This window comes from Corvus brachyrhynchos, unplaced genomic scaffold (assembly GCF_000691975.1).
Source record: "Corvus brachyrhynchos isolate BGI_N302 unplaced genomic scaffold, ASM69197v1 scaffold5, whole genome shotgun sequence".
Classification (NCBI taxonomy): Eukaryota; Metazoa; Chordata; class Aves; order Passeriformes; family Corvidae; genus Corvus; species Corvus brachyrhynchos.
In genome coordinates this window covers 3,555,506-3,565,308 of record NW_008238321.1, presented here as the reverse complement: position 1 = coordinate 3,565,308, position 9,803 = coordinate 3,555,506, and the positions used below count along the sequence as shown (strand labels likewise).

General features: G+C 40.7%; 1 protein-coding gene across 1 annotated transcript in view; it reads left to right on the top strand.

Annotated features, from left to right (window-relative positions):
- The first annotated feature begins 6 nt into the window (after positions 1 to 6).
- The window catches only part of MKL2 (MKL1/myocardin like 2), a 52,136-nt gene continuing 42,339 nt past the window's right edge, over positions 7 to 9,803 (top strand). Inside the window, exon 1 of the mRNA XM_017733960.1 lies at positions 7 to 21. The gene's annotated coding sequence lies outside the window, so the exon portion shown is untranslated. The remainder of the gene's footprint in view (positions 22 to 9,803) is intronic.

Sequence of the window (9,803 nt, the reverse complement as noted above, 5' to 3'; positions counted from 1 at the left end):
CCCTCACCGAGCGCAAGAATGGTGAGTGCCCGGGCTGCGCGGGGTCACGGGGATGGGCCGCGCCGTAACCGCGAGGGACTCTCCTCGCCTGCTCTTGCCACGTCCAGGTGTGCCAGGGGTTGGGAAGTCTGTCCCGGGAGCTTCACCCGCCAGGAGAGCTCTTGGAGAACCAGCGGGCACACTCTGGGGCCTACAATGGAGCTGTGTAGATTTTTAAGTAGTTTTAAAACTACAGCTGGTGTATACTACAAGTATTTATGAAATGTTTTTGAGAGTTGTATTATTATCAGAAAAAAAGAGATAATTTTCAAGAACAGGGTTTTTTTTCTGCAAAATAATACATAATTAATGTTTCACATTCTATCCCAGAAAGTTTAATTCAGTATTAGTACACTTCTGGAAAAATTGTTTTTTCTTAATTTCCTGTAAAACTGAAATGGATGTGGTGTCATTGATCTGTGTCATGTCAAACCTCCAGAGCAGCCAAACTATTGCTTAGCTATAAGTTCAGATTTAGTAATTTTGGTTAATTTGGTTAGAAACACTTTTTTTTGTAGAAATGATGAAAGTCAGAAGAAGATTTGTAAAAGTGAATGTTGAACTTGATGGGTTCAAATTAAAAGTAGTTTTAATATTTGGTCTTTGTTGTTACATTTTACCAAACACTGGATATTTGCAAGAGTATTTTAGCATGTGACTACATTATAAAGTGAATAAGCATAAGAGATTGCAGTTCACAGAAATACGGTGGCACTTAAAAAAATTCTGAAGTGTTTCAGGGTATTTTTTGGTTGGATATTTTTATGCAGGAAGCATTATGCTTACTGTGAGCTTTGGTAGTGATCCTTTAAATCTTTGTTTACTTGAATTAGTCTTTTGGCAGTAGTCCAGTAGAAGGCTGAACTGTTCTAGTGTTGTTCTGCAGTGTTGTTAAGCTGACTTGCACAAGTTAGTACAGAAACCGTGTTTCCAGCTTTTCCAATGTCACTGCAAGGGTAGGAGGCTTCTGCTCTGGATTGGTTTTGTTTACCATGGAGGTAATCACAGCATGCCTGGTGAGCCAGCAGTCACTGGAGCTGTTATTACCTTCTCCTTTTTCACATTTTCCTTCTCTCCCCTGCCCTCTGCCCCAGAGATCCCAGTCACAGAGCAAAGCAGGTGTAAGAGTTTGGGTGGGCACAGCTCAGCGGGTTTGCTGCAAATTCTCATGGTTAGTTTAAGCTGCAGTGGAATTATTGTCCCTTGAGTTTACAAAGGAACATTTATATGCTGTGCCAACTCTGTTGAAGAGGTTTTAACTTCCAGCAGAAGATCAATAATAAAACAGTTGGAATGCATTAGGAGCTTAAGCATTTCCAGTCACTTACTACATGCAGGTATTTACTCCCTGAATAAAGACAAATGGATAATTTTGAGAGGTGGATGTTGTATATTGGTCTCCTGGACTGTCACAATTTTAAGGTTCTCCTATTTCATTTGAGCTGTTTTCAAGTTCATGGCTGCGGGCAATACTGGATTGTTAATGAAACTAATTTCAGGTTCTCGTTAGTCTGTATCTTTCTGGATAATTAGGCAGCACATACAGCACATTGATCATGTCAACCTGTGCTCTGTATATTGCAGTGTCTTATCGTGCCTGTTTCTCTGGAGGCCAACTCTTGTTCCACTTGCTAAAAAGCAGCAAAAGTTACCATTTCATTGGTTCTGCTTTTCACACTTGTCACCTCCTGAGTGATGACGAAGATGTGTCTGTGATTCTGGCAGTCTCATGACAACCACGGGTGTACAGTCCCTGTCATGAGCAGTGGGGCTGCTCACAAAAAAGGAGTTTGGTAAACAGGCTCTGGGTTTGCATCCCTGCCTGAAGGATGCCAGGTTGGGTCCAGTGTATGTGCTTTTTAGGCAAGATGCTGTGTCCTTAGGAAGGACAGCTTGGGGGAAGGGAAGAGTGCCATGGAGGAGGCTCATTGGGAGCAGGAGGGAGAAGACTGATGACTGGGTGCTGAGTTGGGCTGCAGTGGAGGAAGGCTGATGAGAGTAGCAGCAGCGTGGCACAGCCCAAGTACCAGTCAGAACAATGTGCTGCCCACACACTGTACCACAGTTTCACGAGCTTCTGTCTGAGAGCCAGGAGGTGGCAAGGGAGGCAAGGATAGGCTGTCTGCTGCTGACAGCAGGAGGGTGGATGGGAATGATGCTGCCTGCAGCTTTCCAACCTGCTGTTTCAGAGCCAAATGATGGGAAGAGATTGCACATGTAGATACCATCAAAAAAAGGAAGCAGTGCATGACCAGAGTTTTTTTGCATGCTGAATTAGTACTTTTCCAGAATTGATGAGCATACCACTTTGGCTGGTAGAGGGAGCTGTGAAGGTCAGGGTATGAGGAGCCATGCAATCATTATTTCAAGGTACACGTAAAATAGAAGGCTCTGAGCTTGTGTTTTACAGCAGTCTCTCTTGGCTCTGCAGTGGCTTCCTTGACTATCTCCTTGTGCCAAAATCTTCTTGTCACAGTGGCTACTAATTTCTGAAAAAGAGACATGTAAGTTGCTCTTGTGCAGTTGTCATCCACAGGTGGGAGCCTGGTTATGTCCTTGAAAAATGGGTGGATAAGTGGCTGGCTCCTGTCCAGGCCACTGACTGCCCTTCAGCTCTGCATCTGGCCAAAAATCCTGTCAGAAGGGGAGTGTGCCCGTTCCCTGCCCTCTTCGTGGTAGAGAAGCAGTTCTGTTCGAGGTGGTGGGGGCTGTGAGGTGTCTGCTCCTCCAAACTCAGAGTCAGTGTAGGAACGGGATTGCTTCTGCTTCTCTTTGGGGTTGTGTATCATGAACTGGAGGAGAGTAGAGAAGGCGGTGCTGTGCCTCCCATGGCTGGCAGCACATGTTCTCCTAATTGGGCTAATTGAGAGAAGAACCAAGTCTTGGATGTTTTATAGGAAAAAAGCCTTGGGACAGTGAACATCTTAAAGCAAGACTGGTAAAATCTCAATAAGCATAAATCAGCCCAAAGAAAGCAATGCCCCTGGCTGCGTAAGAACAGGGACACTCAGGAGTGGAGACCCAGACACACCGAAGGTCAAGTGAGAATTGCAGCTTCCTTTGGTGCTGGAGAGCTCGTGGGGAACTGTGGGGAATTCAGGGGAAGGTGGAACACACACACACACAAAAACCCAACACAAACCCAAACAAAAACAAATACTCCAAATGGTGTATATTGAGTCCTCCTAAGGGACCAGTCAAGTCAGCTGGGAGACACAGTTCTTAAAATAACTGAATGAAATCCACATCCCACTTAACCTAATGGTATTACTTAAATAAATTTGATGATCCAAGGGAATTTTTCTGGCATCTAAAAGAGTTGTGGTATATTAGTTTGCCTGTTATCTCTTATCTTGCACTCCCTCAGTATGTAGCACTGGTAACATACATTCTTGGCATAGTTTTATGGCTTCTGAACAAATCCTCAATCCTCTGTGCAATGAATAGATTTGAACTCCAAATTTGATGTTAGGGAATCAGGTGACATTCAGGACATTCTCCTTGCATCTGTATATGACAGGTTTTTCTCCACTCCTCTAACATCAGTGATTAGGTGTGTTTTTTCCTCTTGTAATGATACATAGGTAGGTCACTGTGCTTAGAATTTATTTTCTTGAGAGAGCTGGGAGAGACATAGTGTAGAAAAATGGCTAGTGGAAAGTCTAGAGAACAAAAAATGGAAAACTTAGTTCTGATTAAAGTAATAGCTTGGCACAGAAAGTAATTGAAAATGTCGTCTTAAATTCAGCAGTTTCATAATCACTAAGCTGAAAGCAGTGAGATCTGGAAAACAGCATGCAGATACTCTGATTAACAGCACCACCCCCCAACAACATCAGGAAAACAAACATAAAAACCCCCCACAAAACCAGACTTCAGGGGAAGTGTATCCTGACAGACCTATCTAGATAAAGAAGTGGACAGTTTGTGTAAGTTTACAGTAGAAATGTGTGTGTGCATTTTTAGTGTAGTGCATAAATAATGTGTGTGTGTACAGTGGTTGCCCAGAGAGGCTGTGGAATCTCCACCCATGGAGATACTAAAAATCAGACTGGTCACTGTCCTGGGCAGCCTGTTGCAGCTGACCCTGCTCCAGCAGGGCTTGGGCCAGGTGATCTCAAGAGGCTGCTGCCAGCCTCCGTGATTCTGGGGTTTGTCTTTGCATTAAGATTTTAATAGCCCATGGAACATCCCATGCAAATATTCTACTAAATCATCTTTGGTAAAAACACACAGCATATTGTAATTAATATATATTTGTCTCCATGCTTTGGGTTTTTTTGGGAGTGCTCTGTTTTTTGGGGGCGTGTTTTTGGGGTTTTGTTTGGTTTTTAACGTCAGTAGAAAAAACAAATGTCCATTGGTCTCCCTGTAAATATTTGAATGCTGTCCTATCTGTTCCGAGATGAGAGCGCAAACTGAGTAGGTACTGATTTCCCAGTAAGTCTGTCTTTGTCATTGGTACCGCCAGTTCCCACAATCCTAGCATTCCCAGGCCATCAGTCAGTGTCTACAAGGAACAATTTTCAAATATTAAAGCATGTGAAAAGACACACAAGCCAAAACTCAGAGATCTCTAGGGACTGTGACCTCTTAAATGGAATATATTCTGACATTTTCACAGGCTACATGAAAGAATTCCAGCAGGGTCATTCCATTTGGTAAACTTCTAAACAAACATTCCATCATTTTAGTTTGATTTATAGATATTATTTTTTTTAATTATCTGCTTATTGTGAAGAGATTAACACAGGAGACATGACCTGTGACTGACTCAATTCAAGGCATCTGGTATATATGAAATCTTGTTTGAGGGCTTGGCATTTGAGTGATTACAGGAGATACAGAAAGCATGTTTTCCTTTAAAGAGATTGCTTGATCAAACTGTCTTATTCTGACCTTTTTTCTTGAAATTCTTTGTGCATAACTAAATGCACAGCTTGAAAAGAATGTTGAGTTAATTTTAAATTCCATTGTATAATTGTTTTAAGTTGTTAGAACTAAATCCTAACTGCAAATGTTATCATTGAAGTGTCACCTTGTGACAGGGCCACTACAAGAAAGTAACACGGAGCAAACAGAACTGGTAATTGGTGTGCAGCACTTATTGTAGGCATCTTTTGCAAATCATAGGTAGCACAATGGGTGACTAAATATTGTCCTCTAAAGGATTTATATGTATGCAGTCAAATGTAGATGTGTATAGTTAAACATATACAAAAATGCGTATTTTTATGTACTTTATATACACACTTTAAAAATATTTATTAATTTAGCTGTGTATATGGACAAGACCAAATGGAAGGTAGTTTTCATTTAAGCAGTGAATACTGCCAACATATGTCCTCCCTTAAAAGGAATTTGTGTGGGTTTTAGTGGGAGAAGAGAAGCAGAACATGCAGACTTACAAATTTGACATCACTGTAAGTGTTTGGTATTTTTCTGAGAAGAGTGACTGAGGTAGATGGTGACCATTATTTGCGTTGTTTGGGTCTTTGTTGCCACAATGGTAGAGAATATAGGCAGAACAGACCCCCCCCCTCCAAAACAAAACCCCTTAATTAACAATTGGAAGTAATGTTCTTAATGTTTATAGGAGTAATAGAATTAATTATAATAGGGGTTATGTAAACTAATGCTTTAGTTTGTGTAGTCAGAGCACTATTTTCCTATGTGAAGAAATTACTACACCATGATCAAGAACTAGATTATCCTAACACAATATAAAGCACCAAGATATTCATCAAGGTGTATGTAAAGCCAAGGTGAAATAGATATTTGAGTAATTAGGCTTTTTTCCCCACTTAAAAATGTTACTGTGGTAGTGAAAGAGTTTAAATACCCGAGGGCATTTGGTTTGGTTTTGTTTTTCTTTTTTATGGGATTGCAAAGGAATGAGTTCCATATGATGTGAAGAGTTGGAATGTACTGTTAAAGCAATTGTTGCTTAGTTACTTGATGTTTAGTAAGGTTGTGCAGTGGCTCCCAGTCAGTGATGTCACTCGGCAGATCACTGATACTTCACCCAGATAAGGGTCTGTTGTGAGAGGCAGACAAGCAGGCACTGGGGAGGTACCGTGGGGCTGCATTGCTTCCTCCTGTGCTTTGGAATTTTGGTTAGTATCTACTAGACACTTCCACTTTTTAGATAACACTTTTTCCATAGGCTGAAGGTTGGCAGAACACTTGGAAATCTGTGTTGCAGAAGAATGGAAGGAGCAAACGCTGATGACCTTAGACGTAAAGCAAACGTTTATGAAAAACTTGTGCAATACATTGCTATTAAATGAGATGTTACTGGATTCTGGTTTATGGAACTGACAGAGACGTTCCATTCTGAGGCCTTTTTTCTTCATTTCACCCACTCTTATGCAATATATTCAACTTAAATTGAAATTCAAATGAGCGGTACTTCTGCCCTCTGAAGATAATGCAAATTCTAACAGATTTAATTTTCATTGAAACCAAGAGCTTGTTGTGTATCTTTTACTTCATAAGAGCTTAAAAAATTACCATCAGATTTGAAAGTGCATAAGTAAATCTGAGGAGTCACTGTGGTGCTTTAGCATGCAAAGGTAAGAACATATGTGAACCATTCTAGGGGAGTTACAAAGTTATTTCATTGGGCAGGGAAGAGGGAGCCCTTAAATGGCAGGTAGGTCAGCAATGGGGATCACAGGTGGCTCTTTGCCTTGATTCACATGGGACCTGCACAGGATACCTTTGAACACTGGCTATTGGTAGTGAGCAGGTGAATTTAGTACTGGAACGTGCTAACAGTGTTTCTGTTCCTTCTAATACAGCTCTTAGGAATGTTGACAAAGTCCTTTATAAGAACATCCGCTTTTCCATGTTCCAGTGCTATGGAGCTGGGAGCTGTGAGATGCCCCCAGGTGCCTGTGAAACTGTCTCAGAGCTTGAGACTTTTCCAGCAGACATGTTGAGATGATGATTAGTTTTTCTTTGAAGCCTTATTACTAAAAATACAAGAACTATATTGTTGCTCATTCAAGTAACCAGTAAAACCAAGTTATCAATTGAGCTTGGATTAATGTATATTCAAGACTGCTGGGAAAACAAGAGGTTGTTGGAATAGGAATATTTTTTCACGATGTGGGAGATAAATGTTATTCTTCATGCAGGGATTTAAGAGAAACTTTTCCTTGAGCAGAATATCCAGATATTCTCAATATTCACAGTATTACTGAATCCAAAGCAGAACTATTTTCTTCTTCAAAGGCATCTTTTCTCTGTCTTCATTTGTTACGTCTTTGTCTTCATTTGTTATGTCTGCCCCCATCCAACTATTCAATATTGTATAGCATTTATTGGCAACGACAATATTTGGTTACATGAAAAATACACAGCATCGTTTTGACCATTCATCTCTCCTAGTCTGTACAAGAATTTCCTCATTCTTATTTTACATAAATTCTGTGATTCCTGCTTTTCTTACTAAAGTTTTTTGCTGTTTTTACTGTTGAGATTTTGATCAGACTTCTTGAAGGTCTTTTAAAATATTCATCTCTGTGCTAAGCTTGATCTAAGAGGTGAACTTAAAGCTGAATATTAGGCATAACTCCAAGGAGCTGAAGCACATTGATCTGCTCTGAATGGGTACCCTTGGAAAGGGGGAGGAGTGGATAGCACGAACTCCTGGGTAAACTCATTTTTCTGAACAAGAGAAATGCTCCTGAAGGCTTGAACCACTCCCACCCCACTGCTGTTACTGTGACCAGCTTTCACATGAGCACTGGGCACTCACAGTTTATATAAAGCACTATAAACAGATAGGAATGGATAGATCTTCCTTCAGAAATACAATGTTTGAAGGAAAATGTCTTACTCTGGGTTCTTTAATTACACGCTTCCTCATTACAGCATGGAATTTTTAAAATTTCAAAGTATTCTGTTTTCTGAATCATTGGGAAATCAGAGTGTGCGAAGTGCACTGTACCCTTCCCTTGAAAAAAATTCTGCTGTTATGTATTGTTATACTGTTAGAATATAATTAATCCATCCAAACTTTTAACTTCTCTCTTGGCACAATGAAAATGTGGGGTTATAATCTGTTATATCTGTAAGTGTGTAAGATTCTGTTTTGACTGTGTCAGAGTTTAGTGTGTGTTTAAGCAGTATGTGTTTGTATTCTGCCTGAGTTCTTATTTTCTGAATGTGTGGAGTTTCTCAACAGTAACTTTGTTTCTTATGCACAGTAAGTGTTCAGCTGCAGGCAGTGAGGAAGTTAGTTTGATTTATGAAGGAGCTTTTCCACAGTATTTTTTTTCTTCTGTTCAGTAAAAATCACTGCAAAAGCAAATGTATTGGAATAGTCTGTAGCTTGTATTTAAGCAAAACATAATTTAAGCTGATAATTTTTGTGCAAATGATGTGCAAACAACTGATTTTTAGGTTGGGAGAGTGGCCTCAAATCATTCATGCTGCAAAGAGTTTTTTGCCTGTACTGTCAGTTCGTTACATGTCAAGAAGTTGCTAAAGCCTGGTGAGCTCATGCCTCCTTTGAGGCTGCAGTTCTGAGCAGATCTAGGTCTCGCTTCTTCCAGCAGCAGGCAAACAGGGAGAGGCTTCCAAATCCTGCTGGCTGGGTCAGGCAGCTTCACACCCTGTGGTATCACTTGCCCCGGTAGTGCACTGTAAAGGTGAAGAGTCGGTGCTGAATGATTGTCTTGTAGAGAGATTCAAAGAGGAAAAGATGGTTACATTTTTTTTCTAGTTTCTGCTTCAAAAAATTCTGTATCAGGTGTTTGTGATTGTATATAGATCTTTCTAAATCTGATTCTGTGGAAGTGAAACAAGTTTTTTCTGAATGGAGATGTCCTTTATAATTTCAGGCTGAAAGATTTAAAATACATAGTAGAGGTGTTGAAAATGTGTGCAATTACAGCATTTTTAGGCCAAAGGGAAGGGAAAATACACCTGCCAGAGTTACTGGTTGACATGTAGAGACTACTTAACATTATGTATAGTTTATTTTCTCTAAGTACAGGAAATTAAATGCAGACTTGTCTGCTGTTCCCTCATGGCCAATGGCAGATAATTAGAGGAGATCCATTTCCCTGAAATCTTCCAGGTTGACAATGAAGTTGATGACTCATGTAAGATAAATGGGATGTGCAGCAGAGAATGGCAGATCAGAAACTGTGGGAGGAAATACTCATGAAACTGCTGGGAATAATGAGATGTGTAACTAATGCAAAAAGGAAAATAATAAAATACTCGGGGCTTAGATATTTACAACAAGGAACAGAATCTCCCATACTGCAAGGAAAGGCATGGAAATAATCTCTGGTTTTCCCAGTTACCTCTGATAGATAAATGTCTCTGAAACTAGACCTGGGGTTGGGGTGGGTGGAAAGGTTCCTTAACGTAACTTTTTGAAATGCCACTGTGCAGCTTTGTTTACTGGTGAAATTTAATGAGTAATGAATGTGCCGGTCAGGCAAAGATGAAGTATTTCTGCTGCCTGCAGCAGTGTTCTGAGGTGGGGGCAGGGAGAAGGAAGGGGGGAAAGGGAGAGAGCCCTCAGCAGTAGTTTTCTTAGGTATCAGCGAATGCTGCTCCAGCAACTGCTGGATTTATTTTTAACCGCTTGACTCATTCTTTGTCAGATGATTGACCACCGAACTGCATACTGAAACACCAATGTGCGGAGGAAGCGAGCGTAACTAAAGGGAAAGGGGGAGTGTCTGTCTGGGAAGAGAGGCGGGGTTTGGGAGTTGTGCTTCACATGCTCGGTGACCGCC